Genomic DNA, 13,659 nt, shown 5'->3' on the forward strand with positions numbered 1-13,659 from the left:
AGCCTTTGTCTGATGTAGCTTCAATATGAGAAAGTAATTCTCCTTTGAATATAACAAATTAATATCATTTTCAAACAATTTCCATATGCAAATATGATTTAATCAAGTAAATGAAACTCTCAAATGCGATGCCTAAGGGCTAAAAGTGAGCTGTGTGTGTGTGTGGGCGGGTAAGAGAGAGTCATACTGTGTGTGTGTGTGTGTGTGTGTGTGTGAGAGAGAGAGAGAGAGAATCTGAGTCTGTTGTGTAGCACCTTCTTCACTGCGTATGTGTACACTTATTGACCAAAGTTTCACCCTGCCAGTGCTCAGGTGCACTGCTTAAATGTTGTAGGTCTAAGGTGTAAACAAGCTCCTGAATAACCTGGTGAAATTAAGTGGATGATTTGTGCACATTGGTAATTCTTTGATAATCCTAAGGCCTGATGATTCCCCAGTCCAGCCTTTATAACAAGCTGCCACTTTGCTCACAGTGTTCAAGATTTGATAGACGACAGCAGCATCATCAACAACAACAAGGTACCAGAATAAGAGAAGACGAAGCTGATTAAGAACTGCTCTCTTCTCATCCTTCTCCTTCAAATGAGCCCATAGGTCGTCTGTCAGCAGGTTATTATGTCCCATAGGTTTTGTTGCTAGGTGACTTCTAGTGGTCGTAGTAATGATGACAGGAGCAAATGGAAAAGTGTGGTGACGTAGTTTATAGAGCGACAAAGTCCACATCAGGAGGAGGTTGTGGTGGATGGATGGGTCACACAGGAATATGACACAGGAGAGAGGTGTTCGATTCCCATGTGAAGGTAGCAGTTTATGTTGTTTCTATTATTCATGACCATTCTGACAACAAAGATTGTCTAATATTGGGGAAGAACTTATTTTAACCCACCATCTTTTCCTAAACCTAACCAAGCAATGACTATTATTATAGTAACCATGGCAATGAAGTTTGGTACGATTCTTTCAGTAAAGTCCATGTGTCTATTGTGACCATGACAACCAAGGTGCAGTATGCCTGCCGCCATAGGTCACTTTTTCAGGAGACCCTCCTGCAGGTCATATCAGAGGGTTGAAAAAAAACGACCTGTATGGTTGCTCAGGTTGGAGGACTGGTCGGCTTCTCTGTAAGGAAGCTCACTTCCTAAATAACAGTGATGGAATTTAATTAAGTACATTTAATCAACTATTGTAGTTAGCTACAATTTTGAGGTACTTGAAGCATATCCATGCTACTTTATACGTCTTCTACATACCATTCAATTCAGAGGCAAATATTGGGCTCTTACTTCACTATTTAAACAAGTGCCCAGTTGCTAGTTACTTTACAAATTGGTTATGTGAAGATATAAGATATTTAATACAAAACACATGATCACTGTCTAAAATTTTATGCATATGTTCAGTGCAAAAAAAAAACTCTTTATCAAGTCATTATTATGTATAATCAAGTCCAAAAGAAAGTCAAGCACTGCAGTAGAATACTCTCACCTGTTTCTCATGCAAATCAGTTTGTTTCATAATTCTACCACAGCAACTTCTTGTTTCAAGATACAGACAATCTCAGGTTGAACAGAATTAAAACAGCATGAAACACTATTATTACACTAATACATTTCTGCAGTTGTTTTAAGAAACAACTCAGTGACAGACATAATTGTCTTTATAAAATTGGGACTATTAGAGATTTAATTGCCCATCTGTGTAAAGAAACTAGGTATAAACAGCTCTACCTCAATCATTTGCACTGGTAAACTGTTCCTCTCAGATTAATGCATCAGTAACAATGGTCCAATAAAATGATCTATATATAACTCCATGAAATGTACTATTTTACAGTACATTTACTAACGGCTTTCTCTGTGTGGAAGTTTCAGTATGTATTTATGTATAAACCACCATGTACAGACACTAAACTATGAACAGTAATTCCTAATGCATTTGAAGGCAAAGAAAAATGATCTTGTCTCGATGATAGTGGCAATTTCAAATGATGTATTTTGTCTTTTAGTTCAGAGGACCTGTTGTCAAACAAATGTGTTATCCCATGCAGTGTATATTTTTGTCATCATCCCTCATACTAAATTAAAGTGATGCCTCATAAAAAAAAATAAAAAAAATGTTAATGTTACGTGTTGATGTTGGAGTCCTGTTTCTGGCTTCCTGATGAATTTAAGAGCAATATGTCAGAGTCTGCACCAACCACAGTGGTGGTTTATCTGAGCTTTTTTGTTGCCTTTCCAGCTGACTGCTGCTATCTGCTGTCAAGGACGGCGTTTGCAGGCCGGGGCCCTGTTCTTTAAATTTGGTTTAACTAATTCAGACTAACTTGGTTTTATCAGGCTAAAACAATCCTGCGTATTCTCATCCAGCTAATCTGCTCCTCTCAAGTTAATTTTAAAGACAAGTTAATCCTGCATGAGTTTATCTGGAGAAACACTGTGCTCTTATTTTGACATAAAGGCAAAATGAGTAGTTTTGACCATTATCAGCGTCCACATGATTGGCTGAGCACTGATTGTGTGACTGAAGTTACACTACACACATTGACACTCTGCATTGTGCTCCACAGTGTTTCCACTCTGTTGAACATTACCAGTGAGTGTCACTAGACTGAGTGATAAGGTGGATGTGCAAACTAAAATCTCTAATAGAGAACAGTACATCTACTTCAAGCAAGCAAAGTGAGTTAATGCAGTTAATGTTGTAATAAGGTTTAGTGGTTAAATGACAGATTTCTGAAGAGGGTTAAAAAGGTGGGGAGTATGTGGACCCAAGACTTCGTGCATGCTGGTTTGTGGCAAGCATACAGTTGTCCACCTGTCACTCAAAGTGGCCATGCCTTCAATTATGCAAAACAGTAAGTCTCAATAAAATCTAAACGGTTGAGTTATGTAAAATATATCACCAAACAGAAAATTAAAGCCTAAGACTGTTCTGTGATTTCAGCTGTATTTAGACAAAAATGGAAGAGACATTCTTTTTTAAGTTATTTTTCAGGCTTTTGCCTTTATTGCAGTCAGAGTGAGAGAGCGAGAGACAGCGTATGAGACGCAGTAGAGGGCTACAGGCTGGACTTGAACCCGCGCCACCGCAGCAAGGACTATAAGGACACACTCTACTAGGTGAGCCACCAGGGCACTCTGTCACAGACAGGCAATCTTTTTAAATTTGTCTCTGACACAGAGCACCGCCACTTCCAACTCCAGAACGAAACAGACTTTTATTAGAAGCTGGTTTTTATTTCTAGCTCCCTGTGTCCCTGATATCTAGTATTGGTCATAGTGGTTAGTATGAAGCCTCATACCGATGACTTCTCTCTCTCCATCTCTCCTGCCCTCTTTGCTTGAGTTGTCGGGTGTCTAGTTTTTCATCTGCCTCCTTTAGCAATAATAATACATGTAATGAAAGTAGTTTATTTGCTGTAAAGGAGGCAATCCAGGTGAGGTGCAGTGAAGTGGAAGTGCTCCTTCGCTTCCCTGCAGTTCCCAAGCAGTCAGGAAACCAGAGAGGCTGAGACTGCCTGTCACAAAAGGTGTAGCCTTAAGCCCCCTGTTGGCATCCATACAGTCCAGTCATGGACCAGGTTTATACCCAGTTTGTTTGAAAAAAAGTCTGCAAAATCTAGTGACAATGTGCTAAGTTAGCAACACTGTGTTTACAGTCTGTTTACACAGACTGTAAACACCCCCCTAATAGAACCTGTTCGCACCAGAAACTCCAACTCAGTGACGAGGCCCTCCGCTGACTGTCGTGGAAATATGGAAATATCATCACTCAGTCAGTCAGCCGGGGACATTCGAGGTTATAGGGCTGGCCCCGCTGCTGCGATCCAGCCAATAAACTCAAATTATACTGCACCATTTGAAAAACAACATCAATGAATCTGGTAAAATAACCCAAATGTAAGGTTTCACATTTGTACTATGTTAGCTTCCTTACAGTCACATGTCTGTGTCTAGTTGCCCAAGGTCTTGTTAGGAGCCCGTCAGTAAAGCTTAAAGATTTCTACAGTACATCTCCATCTTACTGTGCTTTTACATGATGATAATGAACATACAGTTGTGACTTCTGTTATGAGTCAGTCACTTCTTTAGTTAATTACCACAGAAGTGATTAACCCTCAGTGGATTCAGGCGTGTTCTGACCATAGGTTTAGAGGATATTGTCTGTGTGTCACAGAGTTGCTGTCCGGTGAAAGGTTTCCGTCCTTTGATGTGATATTGTATTACTTACTGGCTAATAGATTTATATTTAATCTCTTCCCCTGGCCTGCAGCAGCGGACTCAGACACAGTCATATTTTTCACCGAAGCTTGTCACACCTTGCTATGAATAATTTGGAGCTATTCTTGGGGACAGTGCTATCGCTCTTCGACCGGATACAGCCGTGCGAGACACACAGGCCGTGAGGCGTCAAAGCCAATCATCCCAGCTTTCACAGCTCCTATCTTGCTGCTGTTGCGGCAACCATTTGGAATTCGTCTTAATTTACTTGGGACTGTGAAATGGTGCAAATGAGATCAAGGCAATTGTGTGACCTTGATAACAAATGGTGGTATCAGAAGGCCACATGGAGGCATTTGTCTGAAAGGAATACAGCAATTACGACTCATGTATGTTTTCAGTAGGCTCTAACAATGTTCTGTGAAATGTGACAAACACTCAGCAAGTACTTTATTACGATGCCAGACTGATACTGGGTGGGGCCTCCCTTTGCTTTTTTCTGCAAGATGTTGGAAACTTTCCTCTGAGACTCCATGTTGACATGACTGCGTCACATTATTTTGCAGATTCGTCAGCTGCACATTCAAGCTGCCAAGCTCCTGTTCTACCACATCCCGAAGGTCTTCTACTGGATCCAGGTCTGGAGACTGAGGAGGTCACTGAAGTTCACTGAACTCACTGTCAGGTTCATGAAACAACCCTTTTTTTCAGACATGGAGAATTATCCTCCTGCAAGTAGCTATTAGAAGATGGTAACAATAGTCAGATAGGCTGTGGCATTAAAACCATGATTGACTGGTATTGGTAAGTGCCAGAAGTGTAACAAGAAAACAAATTCTGCTGCCTCAGCTTCTGCCTCAGCTGAAATCCAGATCCATCAGACCAGGACATTTTTCAGTCTTCACCTGTCCAGTGTTGGTGAGCCTGTGTCCACTGCAGCCTCAGGTTTCTGTTCTCGGCTGACAGGGAGTGGAGCCTGATGTGGTCTCTGCTGTTGTAGTCCATCCACCTCAAGGTTTTACTCTGCTTGAGTAAAAGAGATTCAGAAACACTCAAACAAGCCCATCTGACACCAACAAAGTCAAACTCACTGAGATCACATTTTTTCCTCATTTTGATTTTTGATGTGAACATTAACTGCAGCTCCTGACTGGTATCTGCAGGTTTTTACACATTGCACTGTTGCCACGTGATTAGCTGATTGGATAAGTACATGAATAAACATGTGTACAATAAAGTGCTAATAAAGTGCTTGGTGATCTTCCTTAAAGGTCCCATATTCTACACTTTTCCTTTATTTTATTTTAGTGTTGATATCCATAAGAAGACATATTTGTGGTTTTAAGAACCAAAAACCATCTCAGTGTAGTTTTACATCTCCTCTCTCAGGCTTCTCTCTGGAGCTGTAGTGACAACAGGTCAGTCAGCCAATCAGAAGAGAGGATCAGAAGTCCTGACGGCTGGTTTTAAGGCTCAGTTTCTGAATACAGGCTGTGTGCATTTCTCTGTGGACTGAGGCTTTGATACTTTCACAGTATTAATATAGAACCTAGACCTGCTTTATAATTAAAAAAACACTTGGACCTCTCACTTTATACAATATGGGACCTTTAAGTTTTTATTGTTATGTTTTTGTTGGTGCATTCATTTTTAAAAACTCTCTGAATTGATCAATGATGCAAAAAGAAACTGCAGGGGGAAAAACAGACATGTGTTTTCATTTTTGAGGTTTGATTTTTGTATAACATTAAAATCTGCTCCCATGCAAAATTCATTTAGTGAACCGTGTATTGGCCTCTTGGGAGGCTTTTCAAATATCAGATCAAAATGTTTTTCATCACACACTGCCTGGTCGAAAAAAAAATCCTGCTCTGCTATTGTACGATTACAGTAAAATCATGAGCAATATCAGACTTTTTTAAGCTATTTTAAATGGTTCACTGAAGGTAGATGTACTTGTGAATCCTCCATGTTGTAAGGAACCCTTTTGAATATTCTTATATGACACTGACACGGGTTAAGGGTGTAGAACGACTTTCCCGTAAGATATGAAACCCCTCTAAGAGTGTGTTTTCAGCAGTTTGCCTTGGCAGATTGTTTTTAAGGTCCTGATTTCAAGGTCCAAATGAACCATGCCTACTAGATGCACTAGCAACGGAGAGGCAGCATCAGAAATACAGAGATAGACTTAGATAGAGTGAGACAGAGGAGGAAAGTGATCAGGAGCAGGGAAATGGATTTAAAAAACAACAATATGCAGCCAGTTCATTGGACACTGAAGTGAAGAGGGTAGCAAGGGAACAAAAAAAATCACCTCAGCTACGCAAATGACTGTTTGAACCGCTTGGCAGTGCCTAGGAGAAGCTTATCTATTGTCACGGCAATGAGCGGCAGGAATGTAATTCAACATTACATGAGGTCGGACACTGGCAGCTTACTGGTGTGACACATCCGTGACATGCTTCGAATTAACATGCAATGGTGTCAATTAAAAGCATGAAATGCACTTACAGGAAGCTTGAATGTTTTCCCTGTGCCTGAAACAGCCCGAGACAAAGTGACTGGGGATGTACGACGGGTTTCTATCACACTCTTTACATGAAGTGAATGTCAAAGTGACAATTAGCCCCGTGCGTGAATTCATCGTGGGTGATGATGGAGTTGGACAGAGGGTCACACACACACTGCATGATTTCCACTGGAAAATGCAGCAGAGGTGAGGATTTGATGAAGAAACACTTTGCAACCTCTGAAAACACGCACAGATACAGAAAACATCTTCATCTACTTGACAACACATGCGCTGCAAATACTCACAACACAACGGAAGTGTTTCCAGGAGAAATGAAAAAGTGATGAATCTGCTGGGATGCACTTGTTGTCTAATGCTTAGTGACTTTTGATGTTAAAAGCACTGAACAATAAGCACGTGTGACTGTATCATTATACATACATGCAATTGCATCCCTACGGCGCGTGGGAGGGGACATGGAGGAAAATAAAAAGTGTGCTTTTGAGAGATGAAGATAAAGAAACTTTTACAATATCTTGCAAAAATTTTGTGTTGTGAATAGTTGCAGTGTGTACATGTATTTGGTTGAGTTGTGAGTATTGCAGCGTGTTTGTGTATTTTATTGTGTGTATTTGTGTTCATGTGTTTGGTTGTATTGTGAATATTTGCTGCACTTTTGTGTATTTTGTTGTGTTGTTTGTATTTGCAGCGCATTCATGTATTTGGTCGGGTTGTGACTTTTTGCCAACAATTGGTGTGTTAGGTTGTGTGGTGAATATTTGTAGTGCACTTATGTTTTTTGTTGTGTGTATTTGCGTTCATGTATTTGGTCATGTTGTGACTATCTACAGCAAGTTTGTATATTTGCAGCATGTTTGTGTCTTTGGTTGTGTTGAGTATCTGCAACACACGTGTTGTTAAATTTATGATGTTTTCTGGTTGTGTTTGTGTTCTGTCTGTTTGCATGTGTTTTCTGAAGTCTCTGTGCTTTGAGCTCTCAGGGCCACTGTAGTTCTACTTACAGTCTCAGAGACAGAGCACCCTCACCTGTGGTGTGATTACAGCCACACACTAGTTTTCATGGAAACACTTTGAAGTAAAAGACAAGAGCGCACACTCGGTCAGCCTCACCCTCACTGATACCTCCGCGGCGCCGTGTGAGAGCGGATTTGCTCTTTCATCACATTAAAAACAGCGGTGGTGTTTGAACAGCGATATTCTATTTTTTCCACAACCCATTATTGTTGTCTCGCTGCATATCTGCTCACAACTGGGACTCACATGAGTGTGGAATCGTGTCTCGGCTTGACACACTGGGAAAAAAAAAAGAAACAAGCAAACAATGAAAGCAGTTCAAGGGATGGATAATGATGGGCAGACAAGGAGGCAATGTGTTTGCATGGGAAAGAGCATGAAAGTGTGTGTGTGTGTGTGTGTCTGTTTGCCCCCTACGCCACAGTCTCACACCCTCTCAACTTCTGTTGCTCATCACTGCTGGTGTAATAACAAATATCAGTCATCTCACATCCTCGGCTTACTTTGCTTCCCCCGCTGCCCCCCACCCCCCACCCCGCTCCCCAATCCACATTTATCATATTCATTTGATATTCAGAAACAAATGTAGCAGAAAGAGAATAATGCACCTCCTGTACGCGGCGTTCATTACAGATACATTTACATGGGGGTTCGCCTTCACGGTTTCAAATGGAGCACTGTTCACTACTGTTCCTCACATTTGCCGAGAAAGGGGGGGGGGCTCGCTCATTGGTAGCGATAATGCGAAGCGCTATCAGTGAGCGATGATAAATGGGTCGATCTATCCATCACTGCTGTCACATTCATAAAAGAAATTTGGCCTTTGTAAAGGGAATCAAGCGCGGAGCTGTAATACCCATTACATATATACATCAAGTCTAACTTGAGACATATTAGAACACTATAGCGAATACACTCATACCTGAGTGAATAATATTTCACCCATGATAATGCACCAAATACCCACTGAGAAAAAAAAAAAGAATCTGCATTTTGCAGAGGACGGCAGAGGAGGTGGGCCACTGATCATATTCAATCTGGAGGCGATCATGTAAATAGCCCTCCATCTTGGGAAGGCGATATGCAAAGCAGCCCATCTCCCCTGTGTCAGGATCAGATTAATGGAAACCTAAAAGTGGGAATTACGGCCCTTATCCAGCACGGTGTTCTGGGGAGGGGCCGGATACAGGCCCTGAGGGAATCTGCCTGGTTCAAAGCCCATTCCTCTGGTTAAGGAACTCGCTAAGATCTGTGCACCGAGGTGAAGGGTAATTTCCTTTGATATTCAGCAATGTATTACTGTATGTAGTGTGCAAGCTGCATGCATGCCCTGCTGGCTCTGTGCACATGTGTTAAAGCACATGTATGTGTGTAACATGCAAATGTATCCACGCACAAACAGCTGCACAAAGAAGTCATAGCAGTAAACAACATTATCAAGAGTGGACCGGGCGCTGCTTGATCATGATCTGAGGGTAAAATCAGCAGATCTGTAAGCAGACTGCTCAGCCAACCTCTAACTGCACGACTGCAGGTTGGACCCAAGCCTCACTTCCACCCAGTTCCACTGGGATTTGATGCTAGATTGTCTGTTAGCCTTGGCCCACTTAAAAGTGCAACAAAAACAGTGCCACTGAAAGCATTAATTAGCACCATGCTATATAAACCCATGAGCACAGTGGAAGTGCAAAGTAAAAATCGACCTACACGTGTAACCCAGAGTTGAGGTGAATTCCCTCAGACAGGTCTTGACAGATCATCAGGAGAGAGAGGACGATTATAAACATGTAAATATATACAGTGTTGTGCAAGCTCACACTTCACAGGAGCTAGCTCAGAGTTCTAGTTAACTAGTGTAACGAGTTTTTATTGTCATAGCTCAAATTTTTGAATTTGAACTTAGTTCACAGTCCAAAAACAATGAACTGCTTTATGTTCATTTCTTCAGTTTTTGTTTTGTTTGTTTTTTTTTCAGTAGAACCTCCTACTCATCCATCTCAGCCTCAAATCACCACTTCTCAAGCTACAAGAATTAATTACAGTCACAGACAGAGATTACTTGTAAAAGAGAATTATTATATATGATTATATGCTTTATGTGTCTGTGCGGTGAGTTTGACTGGTGGTTCATGGTCTGACCCTTTATTAATGATTTCCTCTGATCATCATTCACTCACCAGTATTTAAAAAGACTTGGTCGGATGCTTCAACTCAATGTTTCATTTCAAATTTGTTCCTGATGAAGCTTCAGATTTTTTCTGTTGGAATCTGATTTGTTCATAAAAGTTGTTCACATGAACAGACTTCAGCAGCACCAGCAGCTGTGCTGTTTGTGTTGCCAGCACCAGACGCCACATCGGGCACGCTGGGTGCTGTAAACCCTTGCGTGCTGCCGTAAAACCAAAACACAGTTCTTCTTCTTCTGGTGTTCTTTGGCAGTTGGCAAACAGCTTTTTGGTTCACTACCGACACCTTCTGGTGTGTGGGCATATTTTAACTCTCGCCAGAGTGAACAACGCTCACGTTCACGTACCACACTGCCTATGAATATATACACTCACAGATACCGTGTGTTGTTCAAAGTTCAACAAAAAAATAATGCATTTGTCTTGGCATAACCAATCTCACATGCCAGCTTTTCATCCGGCCTGATCCTCAGGGTTTGAGGCTTTGTGCGCTCTGTGTGGACACGACAACAAACCCAAATCTATTACCTGGAGTTCGGTGTGTCTGTGTTATCGACACTGCCCACAGTGGGAGGCTGCACTGCCACCTGACTTGAAGGTGCCTTGGTAAGGATAAGTGATATGGAATCAAACCAACTCACACACACACACATACACATCACATGGAGACGCATACACAAGCAATGCACACAGACACACTTCATACTCTGGTAAACTCCACCAGCTTATGTAGAATAACAAAGGAAAAGGCAGCAGTTGGATTTCATTAGAGTATGGATGAGGTATTACATGAAGCTTTCCGGATACCTCCTCATATTTGTCTTCTTTTTTCTCTTTTGTGCCACCTCTCTCATGCTGATTGTCTCTCCCCAGGTTCATCCACCCCCTCCTCTCCGCCTCTCCTTCCCTCCGTCAATCTCTTTACTATTCATTGAGATCCAATCAAGTGTTTGGCACTCCTCCAGCTCCCCCGCCCCTTCCTCTCTTTCCTCCCTCTCACCTTTGGTTCGCTTAAATTTGAATAATACATGACCTGGCCTAGCAGTCACATCACCATTAATGCACACACAGTGTGTACTGTACATACACACATAAACAATCCGACCACAGGATGAGTCTTCTTCTGTGGACACGCTGTCAACAATTCATCAAACAGGGGCCAAGTGGCACTGCCTGCTGCCTGTGTGTGTCACATGTATATTTCTCTCTACATATCCCTGCTGCATTTTCCAATATAAGCACCATTTTGTGCTTTTTTTGTTTCAGTATAAAGGCTTTAGCTGTGTGTGTGAGTATGAGAGCATGTGTGTGTGTGTCTATCTGCATGTGTGTGTGTGTGTGTAATGCAGTCAGAGCATCTGGCTCCTCTCTGCTCCCCGACATTAGCGCAGACAAGAGAATCAGTGGACTATTGAATGCAATTACAGTGTGCGGGCCAGACAATAAAGATTGATAGTGCTTTCGCCTTTTATCACACACCAAACATACCAGAGGTTAAAGCCTGCGAGCCTTGAGCTGCTGCTATTCTAATAATGATTGAAAATATGCCACCAGAGTGAGCAGGTATACTTATGAAAAAAATACAGGAGCACTTAAAACAAAAGTGGAGATTTTTTTTTCTTTTCTTTTTTTTCACCTCAAAGGTTTAGATGCCCTGTGTGGGCCGCTGTACATTTCATGGAGATCACACCGTGAAAGAAAATGAGATGTAGTTCACTATGTGCCGGTTTTTCAGGTGATTGTGATTAGTGTTAAATTTTATTAATAAAATAAAAACTGTGACTAAATTTCTAAATGTGAGGGAAAAAAACTACAGTGGAATTTGAAAAAAAAAACTCAAATGAAAATTGTATATATTTTCATTGACATATAAAGAAGAGACAAAATCTTCTTCTCCTCCCGGATCCTGGGCCGAGCCATGGCCTATGACCTCAGGGGAGAGAGGGTGACAGAATAATAAGTGATAGCAACACCTGGCCAGAAAATAAAAGAACATAATGAATGGACCAACAACTGCCACCAAAGCAAAGACTGTAGTAGTGGTAGCAGTCAAAAAAAGCACACATAGAGTTTTCTATAACAATCAGCTTTTGTCTTTACAGTGGATCTTGTTGTACTTGTATTGTCCAGGAGGCCTTTAACACAGCAGACAGTTTTGCATGTCATAGCAGGAAAAGTGAAATTGATAATATTAAAAACGACGTCATTTCATTGAGGAGAGCTAGTTTCAGGGTCCTGGTATTCCTACATGCTGGCCCACTGTCATGGCTTCCTGCCACCCAGTCCTCCACCCAGTCCTCCAACCTGAACAACCACACAGGTCTTTTTTTTTTTTCAGCCCTCTGATATGACCCACAAAATAGCACCCCTGTAGTGACAGGCATACCAGACCTTGGTTGTCATGGTTACAATAATAAACATGTGGACTGTACCGACCTTCTGTGTTGGACTTTTGTCGCCATGGTTACAATAATAAACAGTCATGGCTTGGTTAGGACGAGATTTTCAGAACCAAACATCATGCATTTGCTAAAATCTGCATTTAATCATTCATCAGCAAGACACTAATGAATGATGCTGCTCCTATGACTGTAGCTCTGTCTCTGGTCTCCACCAGCTCCCGTGAAAAATATGACTGTGTAACTGCTAAATGCTCCACTGTGTTCACCAGCTAGTTGCTAACTTTGTGTGTCTGCTGTCTGGTGCCGGGCCGGCAGTGGACAGTGACTTTATCACCTTTTTTTTTTTTTTTTTTTTTTCGCCTGCTGCTGAAACAATGTCGATGAGACTGAACTAAAACACTAAAAGCTCCTGTAGAGTTCAGGGACCAACTGCAGAGTTGGCTGATGAGTCTTTTTTAACTTAATGTAGCAGTTTACTTGGTGTTGACTAGAATTACTATTAAAATATTATTTGACTGGGTAAAATACATACAAAAAAAAATGGACGTAGCCTCTGTGACATCACCACATGTTTCTGAAGAGCGGGTTTGAAGCTCAGTGTGAGCTGCTCCCCCGTCACCATCTTGGCAGTGCCTGACTCTGCCTAACCCCTTATGAGTTTATGGTAAAATAAAATGAATATGTGCTGGGTTTTCAACAATTAACATTCCAGTCATATGTTCAGTGTTTTGTTTATTGAGATGGGACCAAAATGTTTTCATAGAAGTTTTCATTATCTGGAAGTGGTTTCAGAAAGATGAAGTTGTCTAAATGACTAAAACTCACATGGATGTTTGATCTCAGGCCTGAGGCTAAAACTAAAAGAAGGACAATTTTAGTTATTTGCATTGTAGCACAGCCTGTTTTTTATCCTTCACAATATAATAGGAAAAACTGGATGTCTCTGTATGGATTAATTATAAGTAACAACAAGTCAAGTGCTGTGAGCAAAGTTAGTGAGCAAAGTTCACCTCTTCCTGTTGTGTTTTTGATGTTGTTTTTTTTTCCTTTTTTAAAACCTGAATTCTCATTTTACATGATTCTTTACATGCGTGCAAAGTTTCCCGCCCTCACAGCCCAAAAACCTGCTCTTAATATTCAATAGTTGATGTGTTTCATCAATGCCCTGCGATTTATCCCAGCATTCATTTTGTTTCGGTGCTCTTAGGACAAAAAGTGCTCAGGAGTGAGGAAGATGCAATAAAATAGTCGGTTGCCAAAGACGTACAATGCATCATGATGAAGGAATAATGGGAGACAGTGAC

The sequence above is a fragment of the Trachinotus anak genome, unplaced genomic scaffold, assembly GCF_046630095.1.
Source record: "Trachinotus anak isolate AG129_WGS33_773 ecotype Australia unplaced genomic scaffold, CSIRO_AGI_Tana_v1 ptg000007l, whole genome shotgun sequence".
In the NCBI taxonomy this organism is placed as follows: domain Eukaryota; kingdom Metazoa; phylum Chordata; class Actinopteri; order Carangiformes; family Carangidae; genus Trachinotus; species Trachinotus anak.